This window comes from Arachis stenosperma, chromosome 5 (assembly GCF_014773155.1).
Source record: "Arachis stenosperma cultivar V10309 chromosome 5, arast.V10309.gnm1.PFL2, whole genome shotgun sequence".
Taxonomy (NCBI): Eukaryota; Viridiplantae; Streptophyta; class Magnoliopsida; order Fabales; family Fabaceae; genus Arachis; species Arachis stenosperma.
The window spans coordinates 100314960-100339782 of NC_080381.1; the positions used below are offsets into that span (position 1 = coordinate 100314960).

Below are 24823 nucleotides of genomic sequence, written 5' to 3' on the forward strand. Positions count from 1 at the left end.
TTTTTCGTTTTTCCATAACCATTTATGGCATCCAAGGCCGGAGAAACCTCTAGAAAGAGGAAAGGGAAGACAAAAGCTTCCACCTCCGAGTCATGGGAGATGGAAAGATTCATCTCAAGGGTGCATCAATACCACTTCTGTGAAGTTGTGGCCTTGAAGAAGGTGATCCCCGAGGTCCCCTTTTCACTCAAAAAGGGTGAATATCCGGAGATTCGACATGAGATCCGAAGAAGAGGTTGGGAAGTTCTTACCAACCCCATTCAACAAGTCAGAATCTTGATGGTTCAAGAGTTCTATGCCAATGCATGGATCACCAAGAACCATGAACAAAGTATGAACCCAAATCCAAAGAATTATCTTACTATGGTTCGGGGGAATTACTTGGATTTTAGTCCGGAAAGTGTAAGGTTGGCATTCAATTTGCCCATGATGCAAGGAGATGAACATCCTTACACTAGAAGGGTCAACTTTGATCAAAGGTTGGACCAAGTCCTCACAGTCATATGTGAAGAGGGCGCACAATGGAAGAGAGATTCAAGAGGCAAGCCGGTTCAATTGAGAAGGCATGACCTCAAACCCATGGCTAGAAGATGGTTGGAGTTCATTCAAAGCTCAATCATTCCCACTAGCAACCGGTCCGAAGTTACTCTAGACCGGGCCATCATGATTCATAGCATCATGATTGGAGAAGAAGTGGAAGTTCATGAGGTTATAGCCCAAGAACTCTATAAGGTGGCGGACAAGTCCTCTACCTTAGCAAGGTTAGCCTTTCCTCATCTCATTTGTCACCTCTGTTATTCAGTTGGAGTTGACATAGAGGGAGACATCCCCATTGATGAGGATAAGCCCATCACTAAGAAAAGGATGGAGCACACAAGAGACCCCTCTCATCATGAGATCCCTGAGATGCCCCAAGGGATGCACTTTCCTCCACAAAACTATTGGGAGCAACTGAACACCTCCCTAGGAGAACTAAGTTCCAACATGGGACAACTAAGGGTAGAGCATCAAGAACACTCCATCATCCTTCATGAAATTAGAGAAGACCAAAGAATCATGAGGGAGGAGCAACAAAGACAAGGAAGAGATATTGAGGAGCTCAAGCACTCCATAGGATCTTCAAAAGGAAGAAAGAGCCGCCATCACTAAGGTGGACCCGTTCCTTGATTTCCTTGTTCTTTATTCTTCTGTTTTTCGAATTTTCTGCTTATGTTTATTCATGTTTGTGTCTTGTGATCATTAGTGTCTTAGTGTCTATGCCTTAAAGTTATGAATGTCCTATGAATCCATCACCTTTCTTGAATAAAAACGTGCTTAAATTGAAAAGGAAAGAATTGCATGAATTTTGAATTTTATAATAGTTTAATTATTTTGATGTGGTGGCAATACTCTTGTTCTCTGAATGTATGCTTAAACAGTGCATATATATCTTGAATTTGTGGTTCATGAAGGTTGGCTCTTGAAAGAATGATGAAAAAGGAGACATGTTACTGAGGATCTGAAAAATCATTAAAAATGATTCTTGAAGCAAGAAAAAGCAGTGAATACAAAAAAAAAAGAAAGCAAGCGAAAAAAAAAACCGAAAAGAAAAAAAAAAAGAAAGAGAAAAAGAAAGAATAAAGTTGTGATCCAAGGCAAAAAGAGTGTGCTTAAGAACCCTGGACACCTCTAATTGGGGACTTTAGCAAAGCTAAGTCACAATCTAAAAAGGTTCACCCAATTATGTGTCTGTGGCATGTATGTATCCGGTGGTAATACTGGAAGACAGAGTGCTTTGGGCCACGACCAAGACTCATAAAGTAGCTGTGTTCAAGAATCATCATACTCTACTAGGAGAATCAATAACACTATCTGGATTCTGAGTTCCTAAAGAAGCCAACCATTCTGAATTTCAAAGGATAGACTGAGATGCCAAAACTGTTCAGAGGCAAAAAGCTAAAAGCCCCGCTCATCTAATTAATACTGATCTTCATAGATGTTTTTGGAATTCATTGCATATTCTCTTCTTTTTATCTTATTTGATTTTCAGTTGCTTGAGGACAAGCAACAATTTAAGTTTGGTGTTGTGATGAGCGGATAATTTATACACTTTTTGGCACTGTTTTTAGTATGTTTTTGGTATGATCTAGTTAGTTTTTAGTATATTTTTATTAGTTTTTAGCTAAAATTCACTTTTCTGGACTTTACTATGAGTTTGTGTGTTTTTCTGTGATTTCAGGTATTTTCTGGCTGAAATTGAGGGACCTGAGCATAAATCTGATTCAGAGACTGAAAAGGACTGCAGATGCTGTTGGATTCTGACCTCCCTGCACTCGAAGTGGATTTTCTGGAGCTACAGAAGCCCAATTGGCGCGCTCTCAATGACGTTGGAACGTAGACATCCTGGGCTTTCCAGCAATATATGATAGTCCATACTTTGCCCAAGATTTGATGGCCCAAACCGGCGTTCAAAGTCACCTCAAGAAATCCCAGCGTTAAACACTGGAACTGGCACCCAAATGGGAGTTAAACGCCCAAACTGGCATAAAAGCTGGCGTTTAACTCCAAGAAGAGTCTCTACACGAAAATGCTTCATTGCTCAGCCGAAGCACACACCAAGTGGGCCCGGAAGTAGATTTTTATGTCATTTACTCATTTCTGTACACCTTAGGCCACTAGTCTTCTATAAGTAGGACCTTTTACTATTGTATTAAAAGACTTTGGTAGCTATCTTCATTTTTATGCTATCTTAGATCACTGGGAGGCTGGCCTCACGGCCATGCCTAGACCTTATGCTTATGTATTTTCAACGGTGGAGTTTCTACACACCATAGATTAAGGTGTGGAGCTCTGCTGTACCTCGAGTATTAATGCAATTACTATTGTTCTTCCATTCAATTCCGCTTGTTCTTTGTCCAAGATATCACTTGTTCTTCAACTTGATGAATGTGATGATCCGTGACACTCATCATCATTCTCACCTATGAACAAGGTGACTGACAACCACTTTTGTTCTACAAGCAATCAAGGCTCTAGTGAATATCTCTTGGATTCCTGATTGCACGATGCATGGTTGATCGCCTGACAACCGAGTGCTCGCCTAACAAACGAGCCAACCATTCCGTGAGATCAGAGTCTTCGTGGTATAGGCAAGAACTGATGGCAGCATTCAAGAGAATCCGGAAGGTCTAACCTTGTATGTGGTATTCTGAGTAGGATTCAATGACTGAATGACTGTGACGTGCTTCAAACTCCTAGCAGGCGGGGCGTTAGTGACAGACGCAAAAGTATCAATGGATATTATTCCGGCCTGACCGAGAACCGACAGCTGAATTCCGCGTGCCGTGACAGGGCATATGCAAATCGCTTTCACTGAGAGGATGGGAGGTAGCCATTGACACCGGTGAAACCCTACACAAGCTTGCCATGGAAAGGAGTAAGAAGGATTGGATGAAGACAGTAGGAAAGCAGAGAGACGGAAGGGAAGGCATCTTCATGCGCTTATCTGAAGTTCCTACCAATGAATTACATAAGTATCTCTATCTTTATCTTTTATGTTATTTTCGTTCATCATCATATCCATTTGAGTCTGCCTGACTAAGATTTACAAGATGACCATAGCTTGCTTCATACTAACAATCTCCGTGGGATCGACCCTTACTCACGTAAGGTATTACTTGGACGACCCAGTGCACTTGCTGGTTAGTTGTGCGAAGTTGTGTAATGCCATGGAATTGAACCACCAAGTTTTTGGAGTTCATGACCAGGGATTATGAGAGTTGTGAAAAGTATTGTTCACAATTTCGCGCACCAATAACCAACATGAATTTCATATCATCAAGAGACATTACCAAACACTAAGTTTGGTGTCCAGTAATAAGTGTGCATACATACAAAGGTCACAGCTATAAGCTCATGAAGACAATCATTGATTTACAATTCAAAAAGAATGAAAAACATGTGCAAGTACTATTCATTATTCACATGGACCGAAAAATGATAGCAAATTTGTTTGTGTGTGCAGGTACAAAAGGAAGGATAAGAATGGAGGAAAAAGACAAGGGGGGAGGCACGGTTCTTGGTCAAAAAGGAAGTTCTGCATGAAAAGATGGCTACATGTACAACCTAATGCACCCAGGATACTTCCAAGAAAGTGAAAAGCAATTCGTCCTTTTCCCTAATTCATATATTTACCATCAAGCTATCCTTCACAACTCACCCTAGCCGTCCATTTTTCACTTGCGTGCTTTATAAAGAACCAATTGGGGAACGAGCTCCACACCACCAAATCTCCTTCTTGCACATTTTCTTTCATCATAGCACAACTACCTCTTGCCGAAAACAACCTCACCACACTTCTAACAACACGTTCTTACTTCACCGTGTCAACTTTAGCTTGTCACTTGCCAAAACTAAGGAACCAATGGCAGCCTCATCTAGCCACAAAAGAAGAAAGGATAAGGAGCCAATGGAGGAGGAAAGGGAATATGATGCATGGAAATACAAATCAATTTTCCATGAGATTCAAGCCGAATGGATGAGACCTAAAAGGGTACTAGCTGAGGTCCCCTTTGACCTTGAAAAGGATGAGTTTCCAGGTATTTGGGAGAAGATCAAAAAGAGGAGGTGGGAGCTCTTAACTAAGCCAATCACTAAAATCAACATCAACCTGGTGAAGGAGTTTTATGCAAATGCAGTGAGGGAGAATACAACCGTGGAACCCACATACAAAAGCTATGTGAGAGGGGTGGAAGTTGACTTCAGCCCCAAAGCAATCATGAAAACTCTTGGCCTGAAAAACATACGTTTCAGCCAAGCAAGTTATGAGGAAAGGATGATGGGAGAACCTGACTATTCGACTATTGCTGAAGACCTTTGTGCCATCAGAGCTGAATGGGTGAGAAAAACAAAAGGGGCTCCAAGAGTCTTGAGAAGGGGAGATCTAACACCTGAAGCTAAAGGGTGGTATGCAATAGTTAGGAGATCCATCCTACCCACTGCAAACACTTCAGAAATAGTCCCTAAAAGAGCCATCTTGCTACATTGCATTATGGTGGGAGGGGAGATTGGTGCACGAAATTGTGATCACTACTTTGTCCATATTCATATAATCCCCGGTAATGGCTCCAAAGACTTGGTGCTCAATACCATGGCATAAACACAACTTCGCACAACTAACCAGCAAGTGCACTGGGTCGTCCAAGTAATACCTTACGTGAGTAAGGGTCGATCCCACGGAGATTGTTGGTATGAAGCAAGCTATGGTCACCTTGTAAATCTCAGTCAGGCAGACTCAAATGGGTATAGTGATAAACGAATAAAGCATAAAGATAAAGATAGAGATACTTATGTATATCATTGGTGAGAGCTTCAGATAAGCGCATGAAGATGCCTTCCCTTCCGTTTCTCTGCTTTCCTACTGTCTTCATCCAATCCTTCTTATTCCTTTCCATGGCAAGCTTATGCAAGGGTTTCACCGTTGTCAGTGGCTACCTCCCATCCTCTCATTGGAAATGTTCAACGCACCCTGTCACGGCACGGCTATCCATCTGTCGGTTCTCAATCAGGCCGGAATAGAATCCAGTGATTCTTTTGCGTCTGTCACTAACGCCCCGCCTTCAGGAGTTTGAAGCACGTCACAGTCATTCAATCATTGAATCCTACTCAGAATACCACAGACAAGGTTAGACCTTCTGGATTCTCTTGAATGCCGCCATCAGTTCTCGCCTATACCACGAAGACTCTGATCTCACGGAATGGCTGGCTCGTTTGTCAGGCGAGCACTCGGTTGTCAGGCGATCAACCATGCATCGTGTTATCAGGAATCCAAGAGATATTCACTGGAGCTTTGATTGCTTATAGAACAAGAGTGGTTGTCAGTCACCTTGTTCATGAGTGAGAATGATGATGAGTGTCACGGATCATCACATTCATCAAGTTGAAGAACAAGTGATCTCTTGGACAAAGAACAAGCGGAATTGAATAGAAGAACAATAGTAATTGCATTAATACTCGAGGTACAGCAGAGCTCCACACCTTAATCTATGGTGTGTAGAAACTCCACCGTTGAAAATACATAAGAACAAGGTCTAGGCATGGCCGTGAGGCCAGCCTCCCAAATGATCTAAGATAGCATAAAACTCAAAGATAGCTACCAAGATGTCAAATACAATAGTACAAGGTCCTACTTATAGAAAACTAGTAGCCTAAGGTGTACAAAGATGAGTAAATGACATAAAGATCCACTTCCGGGCCCACTTGGTGTGTGCTTGGGCTGAGCAATGAAGCATTTTTCGTGTAGAGACTCCTCTTGGAGTTAAACGCCAGCTTTTATGCCAGTTTGGGCGTTTAACTCCCATTTAGGTGCCAGTTCCGGCGTTTAACGCTGGAATTTCTTGAGGTGACTTTGAACGCCAGTTTGGGCCATCAAATCTTGGGCAAAGTATGGACTATCATATATTGCTGGAAAGCCCAGGATGTCTACTTTCCAACGCCGTTAAGAGCGCGCCAATTGGGCTTCTGTAGCTTCAGAAAATCCACTTCGAGTGCAGGGAGGTCAGAATCCAACAGCATCTGCAGTCCTTTTGAGTCTCTGGATCAGATTTTTGCTCAGATCCCTCAATTTCAGCCAGAAAATACCTGAAATCACAGAAAAACACACAAACTCATAGTAAAGTCCAGAAAAGTGAATTTTAACTAAAAACTAATAAAAATATACTAAAAACTAACTAGATCATACTAAAGACATACTAAAAACAATGCCAAAAAGCGTACAAATTATCCGCTCATCACAACACCAAACTTAAATTGTTGCTTGTCCCCAAGAAACTGAAGATCAAATAAGATAAAAAGAAGAGAATATGCAATGAACTCCAAAAACATCTATGAAGATCAGTATTAATTAGATGAGCGGGGCTTTTAGCTTTTTGCCTCTGAATAGTTTTGACATCTCACTCTATCCTTTGGAATTCAGAATGATTGGCTTCTTTAGGAACTCAGAATCCAGATAGTGTTATTGATTCTCCTAGTTAAGTATGATGATTCTTGAACACAGCTACTTATTGAGTCTTGGCCGTGGCCCAAAGCACTCTGTCTTCCAGTATTACCACCGGATACATACATGCCACAGACACATAATTGGGTGAACCTTTTCAGATTGTGACTCAGCTTTGCTAAAGTCCCCAATTAGAGGTGTCCAGGGTTCTTAAGCACACTCTTTTTGCCTTGGATCACAACTTTATTTCTTTCTTTTTCTTTCTTTTTCTCTTTTCCTTGTCTTCTTTTTTTTTCGGTTTTTTTTTCGCTTGCTTCCTCTCTTTTTTTTTTGTATTCACTGCTTTTTCTTGCTTCAAGAATCATTTTTATGATTTTTCAGATCCTCAGTAACATGTCTCCTTTTTCATCATTCTTTCAAGAGCCAACATCCATGAACCACAAATTCAAAAGACACATGCACTGTTCATGCATACATTCAGAGAACAAAAGTATTGCCACCACATCAATATAATTAAACTGTTATAAAATTTAGAATTCATGCAATTCTTATCTTTTTCAATTAAGAACAATTTTTTTATTTAAGAAAGGTGATGGATTCATAGGAAATTCATAACTTTAAGGCATAGACACTAAGACACTAATGATCACAAGACACAAACATAGATAAACACAAAGCATAATTTTCGAAAAAACAGAAAATAAAGAACAAGGAGATTAAAGAACGGGTCCACCTTAGTGATGGCGGCTTGTTCTTCCTCTTGAAGGTCTTATGGAGTGCTTGAGCTCCTCAATGTCTCTTCCTTGTCTTTGTTGCTCCTCTCTCATGATTCTTTGATCTTCTCTAATTTCATGGAGGAGGATGGAATGTTCTTGGTGCTCCACCCTTAGTTGTCCCATGCTGGAACTCAATTCTCCTAGGGAGGTGTTTACTTGCTCCCAATAGTCTTGTGGAGGAAAGTGCATCCCTTGAGGTATCTCAGGGATCTCATGATGAGAGGGGTCTCTTGTTTGCTCCATCCTTTTCTTGGTGATGGGCTTGTCCTCATCAATGGGGGTGTCTCCTTCTATGTCAACTCCAACTGAATAACAGAGGTGACAAATGAGATGAGGAAAGGCTAGCCTTGCCAAGGTGGAAGACTTGTCCGCCACCTTGTAGAGTTCTTGGGCTATAACCTCATGAACTTCCACTTCTTCTCCAATCATGATGCTATGAATCATGATGGCCCGGTCTAGAGTAACTTCGGACCGGTTGCTAGTGGGAATGATTGAGCGTTGAATGAACTCCAACCATCCTCTAGCCATGGGCTTGAGGTCATGCCTTCTCAATTGAACCGGCTTCCCTCTTGAATCTCTCTTCCATTGTGCGCCCTCTTCACATATGACTGTGAGGACTTGGTCCAACCTTTGATCAAAGTTGACCCTTCTAGTGTAAGGATGCTCTTCTCCTTGCATCATGGGCAAGTTGAATGCTAACCTTACATTTTCCGGACTAAAATCCAAGTATTTCCCCCGAACCATTGTAAGATAATTCTTTGGATCCGGGTTCACACTTTGATCATGGTTCTTGGTGATCCATGCATCGGCATAGAACTCTTGAACCATCAAGATTCCGACTTGTTGAATGGGGTTGGTAAGCACTTCCCAACCTCTTCTTCGGATCTCATGACGGATCTCCGGATATTCACCCCTTTTGAGTGAAAAGGGGACCTCGGGGATCACCTTCTTCAAGGCCACAACTTCATAGAAGTGGTCTTGATGCACCCTTGAGATGAATCTATCCATCTCCCATGACTCAGAGGTGGAGGCTTTTGCCTTCCCTTTCCTCTTTCTAGAGGTTTCTCCGGCCTTGGATGCCATAAATGGTTATGGAAAACGAAAAAGCAACACTTTTACCACACCAAACTTAAAAGGTTTGCTCGTCCTCGAGCAAAAGAAGAAAGAAGAGAGTAGAAGAAGAAGAAATGAGGAGGAAGGGAATGGCTTAGTGTATTCGGCCAAAGATGGGGGAGAAGTGGTGTTTAGGTTGTGTGAAAATGAAGGAGTGAAGAAGGGTATTTATAGGAGAGAGGGGAGAAGGGGTTCGGCCATTATGGGTGGGTTTGGGAGGGAAAGTGGTTTGAATTTTGAAGGGTGAGGTTGGTGGGATTTTATGAAGGATGGATGTGAGTGGTTAAGAGAAAGATGGGATTTGATAGGTGAAGGGTTTTTGGGGAAGAGGTATTGAGGTGATTGGTGAATGGGGGAAGAAGAGAGAGAGTGGTGGTGGGGTAGGTGGGGATCCTGTGGGGTCCACAGATCCTGTGGTGTCAAGGAAAAGTCATCCCTGCACCAAATGTTGCTCAAAATCACGTTTTGAGCCATTTCTGGCGTTAAACGCCGGGCTGGTGTCCATTCCTGGCGTTTAACGCCAGGTTCTTGCCCTTTTCTGGCGTTTAACGCCAGTCTGGTGCCCCTTTCTGGCGTTAAACGCCCAACTGCTAGCCTCACTGGCGTTTAAACGCCAGTGGGTTCTTCCTCCAGGGTGTGCTGTTTTTCTTCCTGTTTTTCATTTTGTTTTTGCTTTTTCAATGGATTTTGTGACTTCTTATGATCATCAACCTACAAAAAACATAAAATAACAAAGGGAAATAGATAAAATATAACATTGGGTTGCCTCCCAACAAGCGCTTCTTTAATGTCAGTAGCTTGACAGATGGCTCTCATGGAGCCTCACAAATGATCAGAGCAATGTTGGAACCTCCCAACACCAAACTTAGAGTTTGAATGTGGGGGTTCAACACCAAACTTAGAGTTTGGTTGTGGCCTCCCAACACCAAACTTAGAGTTTGACTGTGGGGGCTCTATTTGTCTCTGATTTGAGAGAAGCTCTTCATGCTTCTTCTCCATGGTGACAGAGGGATATCCTTGAGCCTTAAACACCAAGGATTTTTCATTCACTTGAATGATCAGTTCACCTCTATCAACATCAATCACAGCCTTTGCTGTGGCTAGGAAGGGTCTGCCAAGGATGATGGGTTCATCCATGCACTTCCCAGTCTCTAGGACTATGAAATCAGTAGGGATGTAATGGTCTTCAACTTTTACCAAAACATTCTCTACAAGTCCATGAGCTTGTTTTCTTGAGTTGTCTGCCATCTCCAATGAGATTCTTGCAGCTTGTACCTCAAAGATCCTTAGCTTCTCCATTACAGAGAGAGGCATGAGGTTCACACTTGACCCTAAGTCACACAGGGCCTTCTTGAAGGTCATGGTGCCTATGGTACAAGGTATGGAAATCTTCCCAGGATCTTGTCTCTTTTGAGGTAATTTCTGCCTAGACAAGTCATCCAGTTCTTTGGTGAGCAAGGGAGGTTCATCTTCCCAAGTCTCATTTCCAAATAACTTGTCATTTAGCTTCATGATTGCTCCAAGGTATTTAGCAACTTGCTCTTCAGTGACATACTCATCCTCTTCAGAGGAAGAATACTCATCAGAGCTCATGAAAGGCAGAAGTAAGTCCAATGGAATCTCTATGGTCTCATTTTGAGCCTCAGATTCCCATGGTTCCTCATTGGGGAACTCAGAGGAGATTGGTGCACGCCCATTGAGGTCTTCCTCAGTGGCGTCCACCTCCTCTCTTTCCTCTCCATATTCGGCCATGGTTATGGCTTTGCACTCTCCTTTTGGATTTTCTTCTGTATTACTTGGGAGAGTACTAGGAGGGAGTTCAGTAACTTTCTTGCTCAGCTGTCCCACTTGTGCCTCTAAATTCCTAATGGAGGACCTTGTTTCAGTCATGAAACTTTGAGTGGTTTTGATTAGATCAGAGACCATGGTTGCTAAGTCAGAGGGGTTCTGCTTAGAATTCTCTGTCTGTTGCTGAGAAGATGATGGAAAAGGCTTGCCATTGCTAAACCTGTTTCTTCCACCATTATTATTATTATTGAAACCTTGTTGAGGTCTCTCTTGATTCTTCCATGAGAAATTTGGGTGATTTCTCCATGAAGAATTATAGGTGTTTCCATAGGGTTCTCCTAAGTAATTCACCTCTTCCATTGAAGGGTTCTCAGGATCATAAGCTTCTTCCTCAGATGAAGCATCCTTAGTACTGCTTGGTGCATTTTGCATTCCAGACAGACTTTGAGAAATCAAATTGACTTGTTGAGTCAATATCTTATTCTGAGCCAGTATGGCATTCAGAGTATCAATCTCAAGAACTCCTTTCTTCTGATTTGTCCCATTGTTCACAGGATTCCTTTCAGAAGTGTACATGAATTGGTTATTTGCAACCATTTCAATTAGTTCCTGAGCCTCTGTAGGCGTCTTCTTCAGATGAAGAGATCCTCCAGCAGAGCTATCCAAAGACATCTTGGATAGTTCAGAGAGACCATCATAGAAAATACCTATGATGCTCCATTCAGAAAGCATGTCTGAGGGACATTTTCTGATTAATTGTTTGTATCTTTCCCAAGCTTCATAGAGGGATTCTCCATCCTTCTGTCTGAAGGTTTGGACTTCCACTCTAAGCTTACTCCATTTTTGAGGTGGAAAGAACTTTGCCAAGAAGGCATTGACTAGCTTTTCCCAAGAGTCCAGGCTATCTTTAGGTTGTGAGTCCAACCATATTCTAGCTCTGTCTCTTACAGCAAAAGGGAATAGCATCAGTCTGTAGACCTCAGGGTCAACCCCATTAGTCTTGACTGTGTCACAGATTTGTAAGAACTCAGCTAAAAACTGATGAGGATCTTCCATTGAAAGTCCATGGAACTTGCAATTCTGTTGCATTAGAAAAACTAACTGAGGCTTAAGCTCAAAGTTGTTTGCTCCAATGGCAGGGATAGAGATGCTTCTCCCATAGAAATTGGGAGTAGGTGCAGTAAAGTCACCCAGCACCTTCCTTGCATTGTTGGCATTGTTGTTGTTTTTGGCTGCCATGGGTTCTTCTTCCTTGAAGAATTCGGTCAGGTCCTCAACAGAGAGTTGAGCCTTAGCTTCTCTTAGCTTTCGCTTCAAGGTCCTTTCAGGTTCAGGGTCAGCTTCAACAAGAATGCCTTTGTCTTTGCTCCTGCTCATATGAAAGAGAAGAGAACACGAAAATGTGGAATCCTCTATGTCACAGTATAGAGATTCCTTGAGGTGTCAGAGGAAAAGAAAAATAGAAGAAAGAAGGTAGAAGAATTCGAACTTGATTAGATAGAGTTCGAATTGTGCATTAAGAAGGGGTAGTACTCCATAAATAGAAGGATGTGAGAAGAAGGGAAGAGGATTAATTAAAAAGATGTCAAAAACATTTTAAAAATTGATTGATAATTTTCGAAAATTGAAAGTGGAAAAGAAATCAAGTGATTTTTGAAAAAGATTTTGAAATTAGGAATCAAAAAGATTTGATTGAAAACTTATTTTGAAAAAGATGTGATTAAAAAGATATGATTGAAAAAAAAATTTGATTTGAAAACAATTTTAAAAGATATGTTTTGAAAACAATTTTTTAAAAGATTTGATTTTGAAAATTAGTGACTTGCCTAACAAGAAAAGATATGATTCAAACATTAAACCTTTCTCAACAGAAAAGGCAACAAATTTGAGATGTTCAATCAAATCATTAATTGTTAGTAAGTATCTTTGAAAAAGGAAAGAAATTGACTTTGAAAACATTTGATTGAAAAGATATGATTTGAAAAAGATTTGATTTTGAAAAACTTTGAAAACTTGAAAAAAAAATTGATTTGAAAACAAAATCTTTCCCCTTTGCCATCCTGGCGTTAAACGCCCAGAATGGTATCCATTCTGGCGTTTAACGCCCAAAATGCACCCTTTTTGGGCGTTAAACGCCCAACCAGGTACCCTGGCTGGCGTTTAAACGCCAGTCTGTCCTTCTTCACTGGGCGTTTTGGACGCCCAGCTTTTTCTGTGTAGTTCCTCTGCAGTATGTTCTGAATCTTCAATTCTTGGTATGATTGACTTGAAAAGACACAAATTAAAAATATTTTTGGATTTTTTTATAATCAAAATGCAACAAGAATCAAATAACAATGCATGCAAGACACCAAACTTAGCAGTTTGTATACTACTGACACGATATGAGACACATAAACACTCAAGTCAAAAGAATTCAAAGATCAGAGTAAGAAATCATCAAGAATTATTTGAAGATCCTTAAGACACATGAATGTATGCAATTGACACCAAACTTAAGATGAGACTAGTGTCTCAATAAGAAATATAATATATATATATATATTTTTTTTTATGATTTTGTAATTTTTTTGGATTTTTTTTTCGAAAATTAAGTGGGAAAAGGTATCAAAATTCTTAATGAGAATTCCAGGAATCAGTGCAATGCTAGTCTAAGACTCCGGTCCAGGAATTAGACATGGCTTCACAGCCAGCCAAGCTTTCAAAGAAAGCTTCGGTCTAAAACACTAGACATGGCCAAAGGCCAGCCAAGCCTTAGCAGATCACTGCTCCAAAAGCAAGATTGATAGAGATCAACAAGCTATTGTGATGATTAGTTGAAACCTCGGTCCAATGAAATTAGACATGGCTTCTCAGCCAGCCAGATTTCAACAGATCATCATGAAACACTAGAATTCATTCTTAAGAACTCTGAAGAAAAAAATACCTAATCTAAGCAACAAGATGAACCGTCAGTTGTCCATACACGAACAATCCCCGGCAACGGCGCCAAAAACTTGGTGCACGAAATTGTGATCACTACTTTGTCCATATTCAAATAATCCCCGGTAATGGCTCCAAAGACTTGGTGCTCAATACCATGGCATAAACACAACTTCGCACAACTAACCAGCAAGTGCACTGGGTCGTCCAAGTAATACCTTACGTGAGTAAGGGTCGATCCCACGGAGATTGTTGGTATGAAGCAAGCTATGGTCACCTTGTAAATCTCAGTCAGGCAGACTCAAATGGGTATAGTGATAAACGAATAAAGCATAAAGATAAAGATAGAGATACTTATGTATATCATTGGTGAGAGCTTCAGATAAGCGCATGAAGATGCCTTCCCTTCCGTTTCTCTGCTTTCCTACTGTCTTCATCCAATCCTTCTTACTCCTTTCCATGGCAAGCTTATGCAAGGGTTTCACCGTTGTCAGTGGCTACCTCCCATCCTCTCATTGGAAATGTTCAACGCACCCTGTCATGGCACGGCTATCCATCTGTCGGTTCTCAATCAGGCCGGAATAGAATCCAGTGATTCTTTTGCGTCTGTCACTAACGCCCCGCCTTCAGGAGTTTGAAGCACGTCACAGTCATTCAATCATTGAATCCTACTCAGAATACCACAGACAAGGTTAGACCTTCCGGATTCTCTTGAATGCCGCCATCAGTTCTCGCCTATACCACGAAGACTCTGATCTCACGGAATGGCTGGCTCATTTGTCAGGCGAGCACTCAGTTGTCAGGCGATCAACCATGCATCGTGTTATCAGGAATCCAAGAGATATTCACTGGAGCTTTGATTGCTTGTAGAACAAGAGTGGTTGTCAGTCACCTTGTTCATGAGTGAGAATGATGATGAGTGTCACGGATCATCACATTCATCAAGTTGAAGAACAAGTGATATCTTGGACAAAGAACAAGCGGAATTGAATAGAAGAACAATAGTAATTGCATTAATACTCGAGGTACAGCAGAGCTCCACACTTTAATCTATGGTGTGTAGAAACTCCACCGTTGAAAATACATAAGAACAAGGTCTAGGCATGGCCGTGAGGCCAGCCTCCCAAATGATCTAAGATAGCATAAAACTCAAAGATAGCTACCAAGATGTCAAATACAATAGTACAAGGTCCTACTTATAGAAAACTAGTAGCCTAAGGTGTACAAAGATGAGTAAATGACATAAAGATCCACTTCCGGGCCCACTTGGTGTGTGCTTGGGCTGAGCAATGAAGCATTTTTCGTGTAGAGACTCCTCTTGGAGTTAAACGCCAGCTTTTATGCCAGTTTGGGTGTTTAACTCCCATTTAGGTGCCAGTTCCGGCGTTTAACGCTGGAATTTCTTGAGGTGACTTTGAACGCCGGTTTGGGCCATCAAATCTTGGGCAAAGTATGGACTATCATATATTGCTGGAAAGCCCAGGATGGCTACTTTCGAACGCCGTTGAGAGCGCGCCAATTGGGCTTCTGTAGCTCCAAAAAATCCACTTCGAGTGCAGGGAGGTCAGAATCCAACAGCATCTGCAGTCCTTTTGAGTCTCTGGATCAGATTTTTGCTCAGATCCCTCAATTTCAGCCAGAAAATACCTGAAATCACAGAAAAACACACAAACTCATAGTAAAGTCCAGAAAAGTGAATTTTAACTAAAAACTAATAAAAATATACTAAAAACTAACTAGATCATACTAAAGACATACTAAAAACAATGCCAAAAAGCGTACAAATTATCCGCTCATCAGAGATCAAAGTTCATAAACTCATTGCCGAACAGATACAAGAGTTTAGTGAGAAAAGTGACCATGACTCCTGGCTCCACTTCCCTAGCACCATCATTAGACTATGCATCGATGCCCAAGTACCACTTGAAGATGAAAGACCTAATTGGCTATATCCTGGAATGGCCATAACTGCGTACAGAATGACTCTTGGCCCAGTTGCTCCAAGACATACAAAAAGAAGAAATGAAGAAGGGCAACAAGCAGGAGCAGAACAAGAAGCAGAGCAAGAAGGAGAAGAAGGAGAAGAAGGAGAAGAAGAGCAAGAAGAGCAAGGAATTCCAGAAAGAAGGCAACAAGTTCCCAGAGACCCCATGGATATGAGCAGAATGCAGGAAATCATGGAAGGAATATCTCAACAATACATGAGGTCTCAAGAGAGGCAGGAGGACTTTCACCTAAAGATGATGGACATGCAGAGGAACTTTGAATCAAGATTCCTAGATTTGCAAAGGGAACAGAATTCACAATTACAGGAATCCCTCAGCCATATATGCCAACACCAAGATGCCAATATGTTGGCAATCAAGGAAGCCACCACTTTGCAGAATGCAAGATACTCAGTTCAAGCTGATTACAACATCAGTTCTCAAATCAAGCTTAACTACATAGGGGAACATCTACACAAGATGGACCCAGCATTCCCAGCTTTTGATGAGTATTTCAAAGGGAGGAAAGAAGGAGAAATAAACAAGGCAATGATCCTTGAAAAAGGAGTGGAAGAAACAATGAAAAAGGCTGGATTCTGGAAAAAGCTCACAAGAAAAGACAAAGGAAGTACAAGTGGTCAAAAAGAGGTAAGAAGCAAGAAGAAGCAGGATCCCAAGAATCAAGAAGAACCAAGCAATAAATGAGAGGTGGTCTCGTTCCTTAATAATCAAATGATAGTTTGTGAATTGTCTTTATGAGTTTTCTTTCACTATAAGTCATTTAAGTTTTATGTGAAGTTTTTAGTATGTTTGTTGGTTTACTGCTTTGAATAAAGTGAATGCCTAGATGTTTGGATATAACTCCACCTTCTTAAACAATTGCTTGCCATGCTTGTTCTATTTCCAAAAATTAAAAGAAAAGTTTGAACAAAAGTAACTTGGCTCAATTAGTGACAAATCAAGTAGAATTAAGTGGTGGTATGCATGCTTGATTGTTTAGTTAGCTCACTGGAAATTGAGTGTAGAATTATCATTTTTTGTGTAGAAGTTGAATACTGTCTATGGATCTTGATGAATAAATGTCTTTGGCCATGAAAAAGAAAGAAAAAGAAGAAGAAAAGCCACTGAAAAAGGGCAACCAAAAAGCAAAAGAATTAAGAAAATAAAGCTAGGCACCAATGGTTTGAACTTTTGAGACATATGCCTGTGGTGTTTATGTACTAGGATCTGCTTGGATGAATAGGTTCTGTGGAGTGTTTCAACACTTGGTAACTTGGGTTAACTAACTCGGGATTATCAACCAAAAGTCCATTATCAAAAGCAACCTAGCTACAAAACATTTAGTTACACAAAGAGGTGCTGGGCACCAATGTCTCAAAAAGAAATGTGAACTAAAATGCCTGTAGTGGATATGTGTACTGCACTGATAAGAAAAAGAAAATGCCAAAGGCTTGTGCAACACATGACACTGAGCAAACAAGGAGCAAAGGAGCTCTAAGAAAAAGAAAAACAAAGAAAGAAAAAGTGCCAAGGACATAAGAATAACAAGAGGCCATAGCAGTGTTTGATGGATGCAATGAAAAAGTGATAATCCTCCCTGATAAGAATGAAAAAGTGATGCTGCAACTTTCTGCATAAAACCCTTCTGATGAACTTCAAATGCTTGCTAATATAGCCAATGTAATTGCTTTCTGTTTCATACTTTCGTCTCAAATATCTCAGGACTTGCTTAGGGACAAGCAAGTATTAAGTTTGGTGTTGTGATGCCAAGGCATCTTAGGCTAGTTTCACTAGCATTTTTTTGTTAGTTTTAGTTGTTTTATGCATTTTCTTGAGCTTAAAGTAACCAAGAATGGTTAAATGAACAACAAAGTAATGAATCATCCAAACAAGTGTAATTTTGATGCAAATTCCATGAGTTTTTAGTTATATTACTTGAATGCTATGAATGGAAGACTTCTCATGAAATTTTGCAAGACTTTGATGCAATTGTGTGGATGATTTCAGGGAAGAAGAGGCTAGGCAAGGAAGCAACAAAATCAATAAAGGAAGCTTGAAGATCACATGTGGAGAATCTGAAAGTGGCGTTTAACCTCCAGTTTAACCTTAAACTGGAAGTTAAACGCCAGAATAAGAAATGCATCAAAGCTGAAAGTGGCGTTTAACCTTCAGTTTAAGGTTAAACTGAAGGTTAAACGCCAGAATCATGAAAGCTGAGAAAAGAGGAAACTGGCGTTTAACCTCCAGTTTAACCTTAAACTGAAGGTTAAACGCCAGAATGAGAATGGCACCAAGGGAGTATTTCCACGTTTAACCTCCAGTTTAACCTTAAACTGGAGGTTAAACGTGTTCGAACCACATTATGCACCAGGAAGCCATTTCCACGTTTAAGCTCCAGTTTGACCTCAAACTGGAGCTTAAACGTGTTCGACATTCACACTCTTGGGCTACCTTCTTCATTCCCACGTTTAAGCTCCAGTTTAAGGTTAAACTGGAGCTTAAACGTGTTCGGCGTTTTTGCTCCTCCAGGGTTGCCTTCTCATTTCCACGTTTAAGCTCCAGTTTAACCTTAAACTGGAGCTTAAACGTGTTCGACCAGAATTGCCTCCAGGGTTGCAATCTTCATTTCCACGTTTAAGCTTCAGTTTAACCTTAAACTGAAGCTTAAACGTGTTCGATTAATTACCCTCCTGGGTTGCTTTCTTCCAATTCCACGTTTAAGTTTCAGTTTAACCTTAAACTGAAACTTAAACTTCAACTTAAACGCCACCTTTTGAAAGGGTTTCTGCGCCAAATATATTGAAGTTTAAGTTAGCATTTGAGCACAAATATGAACTTAAACGTATTATGGTATGAAACCCAATTGAATATCATGGTTTATGGGATTGGGCCGGAAGAATTGATGAGTCTGGAACTTCAATTTGTTGAGTCTTGTGTCATTACTTGTTTATCACTAAAATTGCTCAATGAATGTTACAGAATTGGATCACAGCCTCATCAGGATTATGGATCATAAACCCAAAGCAAAAGGAAATCAAGAAAAAGCCTCAAAGCCCAAGAAACTCAACAGAAGCTCAATTTAAAAAGTGTATAAATAGGATAGAATTGAAGTTAGTTGGGACCTTTGGAGATTTTAGAACTTTTGATCATTTTGCTATTTTTCATACTTTGTAATTGAATTCAGAGCTATGACTCACTAAACCCCTTTCATTGGGTTAGGGAGCTCTATTGTAATTCAATGAATCAATAATAGTTTTTTTCTTCTTCTTCAATCTTTTCTCTTGAATTTTGTTAGAAAGCTTCTCGATCTAATTCCATTGGGTAGTTGTCTTGGGAAAGAAACTACCCATAATTGGAATCCTTCGGAACCTTGGGAAAGGAATGATGGATTCATGCTAGAGAAGCTTTCTCACAGTGAATTGGATTGGGGTTTGGATGGATATTGTGACATGTAATCCTACCAAATTGTGGTTCATGAAACTGTGTGGTATAATCAGTGATCGAGCATCATCTCTTCTTATGAACATTTAAACCAAGGGATTGGGAATTTGTTTGTTTTTAGAGAGAATTGGTGAGCCAAGGAATTGGGATCCAATCATATAAGATTGCCAAGCAAGATTCAATGAATGCATTGGTTGTGGAAGAGATGAAAATGTTTTGATTCGGAGATTTCAATATCTCCTGACCCCAATGAACTCCCCATTTCTGATCTACACTTTCTATTTACATTCTGCAATTTAATTCATGCAATCACCCCCATCCCTTTTAATCTCAGCAATTTAGCTTCTCGCTCTTTAATTCATGCAATTTTACATTCCGCAAATTCTCATCTAAATCTTGATCCGCTCAACTAGAACACACTTCTAATCCGAATTGCTCATTCAACCAATCCTTGTGGGATTCGACCTCACTCTATTGTGAGTTTTTACTTGACGATAACCGGTGCACTTGCCGGAAGGAATTTTGCCGTTCGTGCAATTTCCTAAAATCGTAGCTATCAAGTTCATAGCATGCACATCAAATAACAGAAAGTAAAGAGAATGGGTAAGATCAGAGATGGGAAATTCATTGGGCTTAGGAGATGTTGCATTCTCCGGATCGTGTTCATCTTCATCTCTTCCTCAATCAATGCATTCATTGATCTCCTTGACAATCTTAGGTGATTGGATCCCAATTCCTTGGCAACCCAATCTCTCTAAGTTTGAACAATTGCCCAATTCCTTGATTTAATTGCTCATGGGAAAAGATGAAGTATGGTCACTGATTATACCACATGTATTTCTAAATCAAAGTGTTGGTAGGATTATATGTCACTATATCCATCCAAACCCCAATTTGGTCCAACATGAGAAAGCATTTTTAGCATGATCTCCTCATTCCTCTTCCAAGGCTCAGAGGAGATCCAATTATGGAGAGTCTCTTTAATAAGATAACAAACCAACTGATTGAAGACCAAAAGCTTTCTAGTAAAATCAAGAGAAAAGAAAGACGAAGAAGAATGAAAACTATAATTGATCCATCAAATTACAACAGGGCCCCCTAACTCAATGAAAAAGGGGTTTAGTTGTTCAAAGCTCTGGGAATGAAAAACGTAAAAAAAAGTGCATTGTAAAGTAAACTAGAATTTGCAGAGAATGTAAATATACAAAGTGTAGCTCCTAATAATGCCAACCTCTCTTTCTAGTTCAAAACTACCCCTATATACACTACTCTTCTGATCTTCTAGTTAACTCTTCAAATCTTGGATATGGGCCTTTGATCTTTAGTTGAAGCAGTTACAGTCTTCAGTGGGCTCAGCTTTGCTTGCAGAAAAAGAGTGAGTCAGGCATGGTATGCAGTTAGTCAAGACGTTAGTGGCGTTAACGTTAAGTGTAAATTCTGGTTCGAAGATATTAGTGACATTAACTTTGTCACTAACGTCCCAACCCAATTGAGCCACGTTAACCCCAACGTTAGTGGCACTAACGTGACCACTAACGTAGCCTTTCTATCCTTTGCTAGCATTATTGGCACTAACTTTGCCAATAACGCTACATTCTTGCCCTTTTTCCCACATTAGTGGTCCACGTTAGTATAACTAACGTGACCATTAACATAGGCATGCCATGACACGAAGGTGTTAGTGACACTAACTTTGTCACTAACGCTACAAAATTTCTTCTCTTCCATGTTAGTGCTCACGTTAATGGTGTTAACGTGGCCACTAACGTGGGTGTATTTTGCCATATCCAACGTTAGTGACAAAGTTAGTGTCACTAATGTTGGCATCTCATTCCTTGCTCCACGTTACCCTTCACATTAGTGGCATTAACATGGCCACTAACGCAGGTAATCTTGGCTTGGTCCAACATTAGTGACAAAGTTAGTGTCACTAACGTTGGCGATTTCCTCTTTGCTTCATGTTAGAGTTCATGTTAGTAGCACTAACGTGGCCCTTAACGTGGTTATGTGTGGCCTTTGCAACGTTAGTGGTGTTAACTTTACCACTAACGTTGGAGCTTCCTCTTCCTTCCACGTTAGTTCCTACGTTGGTGTAGCAAACATGGCAACTAACGTGGGTTGTGATGGCTTTTGAAGGCATTAGTGGTGATAACTTCATGATGAGCGGATAATTTATACGCATTTGGCATTGTTTTTAGATAGTTTTTAGTAGGATCTAGCTACTTTTTAGTATATTTTTATTAGTTTTTAAGAAAAATTCACATTTATAGACTTTACTATGAGTTTGTGTATTTTTCTGTGATTTCAAGTATTTTTCTGGCTGAAATTGAGGGACTTGAGCAAAAATCTGATTCAGAGGTTGACAAAGGACTGCAGATGCTGTTGGATTCTAACTTTCCTGCACTCGGAATAGATTTTTTGGAGCTACAGAAACTCAAATGGCACGATCTTGATTGCGTTGGAAAGTAGACATCCAGGGCTTTTCAGCAATATATAATAGTCCATACTTTGCTTGAGTTTAGATGATGCAAACTGGCGTTCAACGCTAGCTTTCTGCCCTATTCTGGCATTAAACGCCAGAAACAAGTTGCAAGCTAGAGTCAAACGCCAGAAACATGTTACAAACTGCCGTTTAACTCCAAGGAAGACCTCTACACATGAAAGTTTCAATGCTCAGCCCAAGCACACACCAAGTGGGCCCAGAAGTAGATTTCTGCATCATTTACTTGTTTCTGTAACCCTAGTAACTAGTTTATTATAAATAGAACTTTTTACTATTGTACTAGGGAGCTTTTGGAACATCTTTGGACCATTGTTCACGTTTTAGGAGGCTGGCCATTCGGCCATGCCTACCCTATTTTCACTTATGTATTTTCAATGGTGGAGTTTCTACACACTATAGATTAAGGTGTGAAGCTCTGCTGTTCCTCGAGTATTAATGCAAAGTACTACTGTTTTCTATTCAATTCATACTTATTCTTATTCTAAGATATCCATTCACACACAAGAACATGATGAATATGATGATTATGTGACACTCATAACCATTCTCACTTATGAACGCGTGATTGACAACCACTTCCGTTCTACAAGAAGACAAGCTTGAATGTATATCTCTTGGGTTTCTAATCAACGATTCACATCGACTCCCCTCTGACATTGGGGCATCTGAATCTGAGATTAGAGTCTTTGTGGTATAGGCTAGAATCCATTGGCAGCATTCTTGAGATCCGAAAAGTCTAAACCTTGTCTGTGGTATTCTGAGTAGGATCTGGGATGGGATGGCTGTGACAAGCTTCAAACTCGCGACTGTAGGGCGTGGTGATAGACGCAAAAGGATAGTAAATCCTATTCCTACACGATCGAGAACCAACAGCTGATTAGCCATACGATATCTGTGCATGGTATTTTTTCATCCGAGATGAGCAATCTGACAATTGATTAGCCGTACAGAAACCATAGAGGACCATTTTCACCGAGAGGACGGGAAGTAGTTATTGACAACGGTGACACCCAACATACAGCTTGCCATATAAAGGAGTCTGAAGGATTAGATGAAGGCAGAAGGAAAGCAGAGATTCAGAAGGAACAACACATCTCCATACGCTTATCTGAAATTCCTACCAATGAATTACATAAGTATCTCTATCTTTATTTTATGTTTTATTTATCTTTTAATTATCAAAACTCCATAACCATTTGAATCCGCCTGACTGAGATTTACAAGATAATCATAGCTTACTTCAAGCCGACAATCTCCGTAGGATCGACCCTTACTCACGTAAGGTTTATTACTTGGACGACCCAGTGCACTTGCTGGTTAGTTGTGTGAAGTTCTGGAAAAGATTTGAGATTACAATTGTGCGTACCAAGTTGTTTGTGCCATTGAGATCATAATTTCGTGCACCACTTCACCACTAACGTTGCAAGCTTGCTCCCTTTCCACGTTAGTGGTCACGTTAGTGATACTAACGAGGCTACTAACATGGTTCTTCTATGCTTCCTTCGTCCTGAAATCAAACAAACATGGTGCATCAAAGCTTCGTTTCAGGTCATGAGATCTTGCATTATATAAATTGACATTCAACTCATGCATTATTCTCATGAAATCTTGTAAAGTTCACAATGTTTGCTTGAATCAAGGTGTAAGTGTACATTTACCCAAAACCTGCTTATTTTCTAAGAAAATGCATGAAACTACCTAAAAATAGTAAAGAAAAGGCTAGTGAAACTGGCCAAGATGCCCTGGTATCACAACACCAAACTTAAAGCTTGCTTGTCCCTAAGCAAGTACTGAAACATAAGAAGAAAGGATGAATGTACACGATAAACAAGTCCTTATTTATGAAAATCAAGTCTTTAGCTTATGGGGTTTCATGCATAGCAACTTAGGTTCATGCCCTTGCTGGTTTCTAGGCCTTTATCATGTCCTTGAACTTTTACTTGTTTGCATTCTATGAGATTCTTATTCACTTGATCCCTTTTTCTTCTCTATAAGAGCTTATTGTTTTCTTAGGCTAGGTGCTCTGTGTTGAGGCAACTCTTTATAATAAGCTTTCAACCAGCACTCCCGAGCCAGTTGGTTCAAGGTGCTAGGTGTTGAAACACCTCTAAGGACCTACTCCCTCAAGTCTCTCCCCCACACATACACACCACAGGCATATGGTTTGTTATTTTCTTTTTTTGAGGCCTTGGTGTCCAGCACCTCTCTGGGTTACTAAGTGCTTTGTAGCAAGGTTGCTCTTGATAGTGGATTTTCAGTTGATAATCCCGGGTTAGTTAACCCAAGTTACCAAGTGATAAAGCACTCCTGAGAACTTATTCATCCAAGCAGATTCTTTGCATAAGAGCACCACATACACATGCCTCAAGTTTCAAACCCTTGGTGCCTAGCCTTATTTCTTATTCTTTTTCTTTCTTTTTCACACTCTAACTTTTCTTTTTCTTTTTCTTATTAGGATCTTGTTATTTAGCTAGTCTCATAAGATGTGCTTCAAGCATATGATTCAAAACACATAATTGCTTTTATACCTTATTGGTGAACCAACTTAGCTAATCAATTACCACACCACAAACATTGGGGTTTTACTTCACAATATGAACTCCACTCTTGTTCTTCATACATTCCCTTTTCATTTAGCTTAAAAGACAAGCACAAAATTAAGAAAGATGAAAATGCAACAGGGAACTTAGCTAGTCAGACAAAATATTAGTAAAGAGAAACAAGCAGAATATGAATGTTCAGGAAAACAGGATTAAATCCTACATCCACCTTAAGCATTACAATTCAGAGACAGTTAAGTACAATACAACCTCTTGTTGTTTTCTTGTTTCTTCCTTGTCATCATCATCCTTAGCCTTGTGCCTCACCCTTTGTTCTCTTTGAATAAGGGTGTGCTTTGTCCTCCAAGTGATTGATTGATTTCCTGCAACACAATTTCTTGGAAGTTGCTTTGTACCCCCAAGTACTTGAAAGGTGGTTAGCATGCATGTATGCTTATAATTTTCTGAACTTAAATTAGTGTGTGAACATGTAACTTAGTTCCTTGCCTACTGCAGTAGCTTGAAATCATGCAAGGAATCTCATGTGCTTTTATTAAGAAAACAGCTATGAACAAGAAACTAAACATATATCAAGTAGTGTTCTTTTATTGTTGGAGTCAGCGATTTGTCATTGAAGGGTTGCAATGTAATTTTTGATTAAAGTCTTTGGTGGAACACCAAACTTAGAATTACACATTCACCCTTGGGTTGTTTGGGTGTGCAACACCAAACTTAGCTCCTTACAATACAGAAAAATATACTTGTATCTTTTATTGAGACAA

The 24823-nt window shown here is 40.1% G+C and overlaps 1 non-coding gene across 1 annotated transcript; it reads left to right on the top strand.

Moving 5' to 3' along the window:
• Nucleotides 1-11376: 11376 nt before the first annotated feature.
• LOC130983652 (small nucleolar RNA R71) lies at nucleotides 11377-11484 on the top strand. Its single transcript, XR_009087633.1, has one exon. It is a non-coding gene; the product is annotated as a small nucleolar RNA R71 (small nucleolar RNA).
• The last annotated feature ends 13339 nt before the right edge of the window (nucleotides 11485-24823 follow it).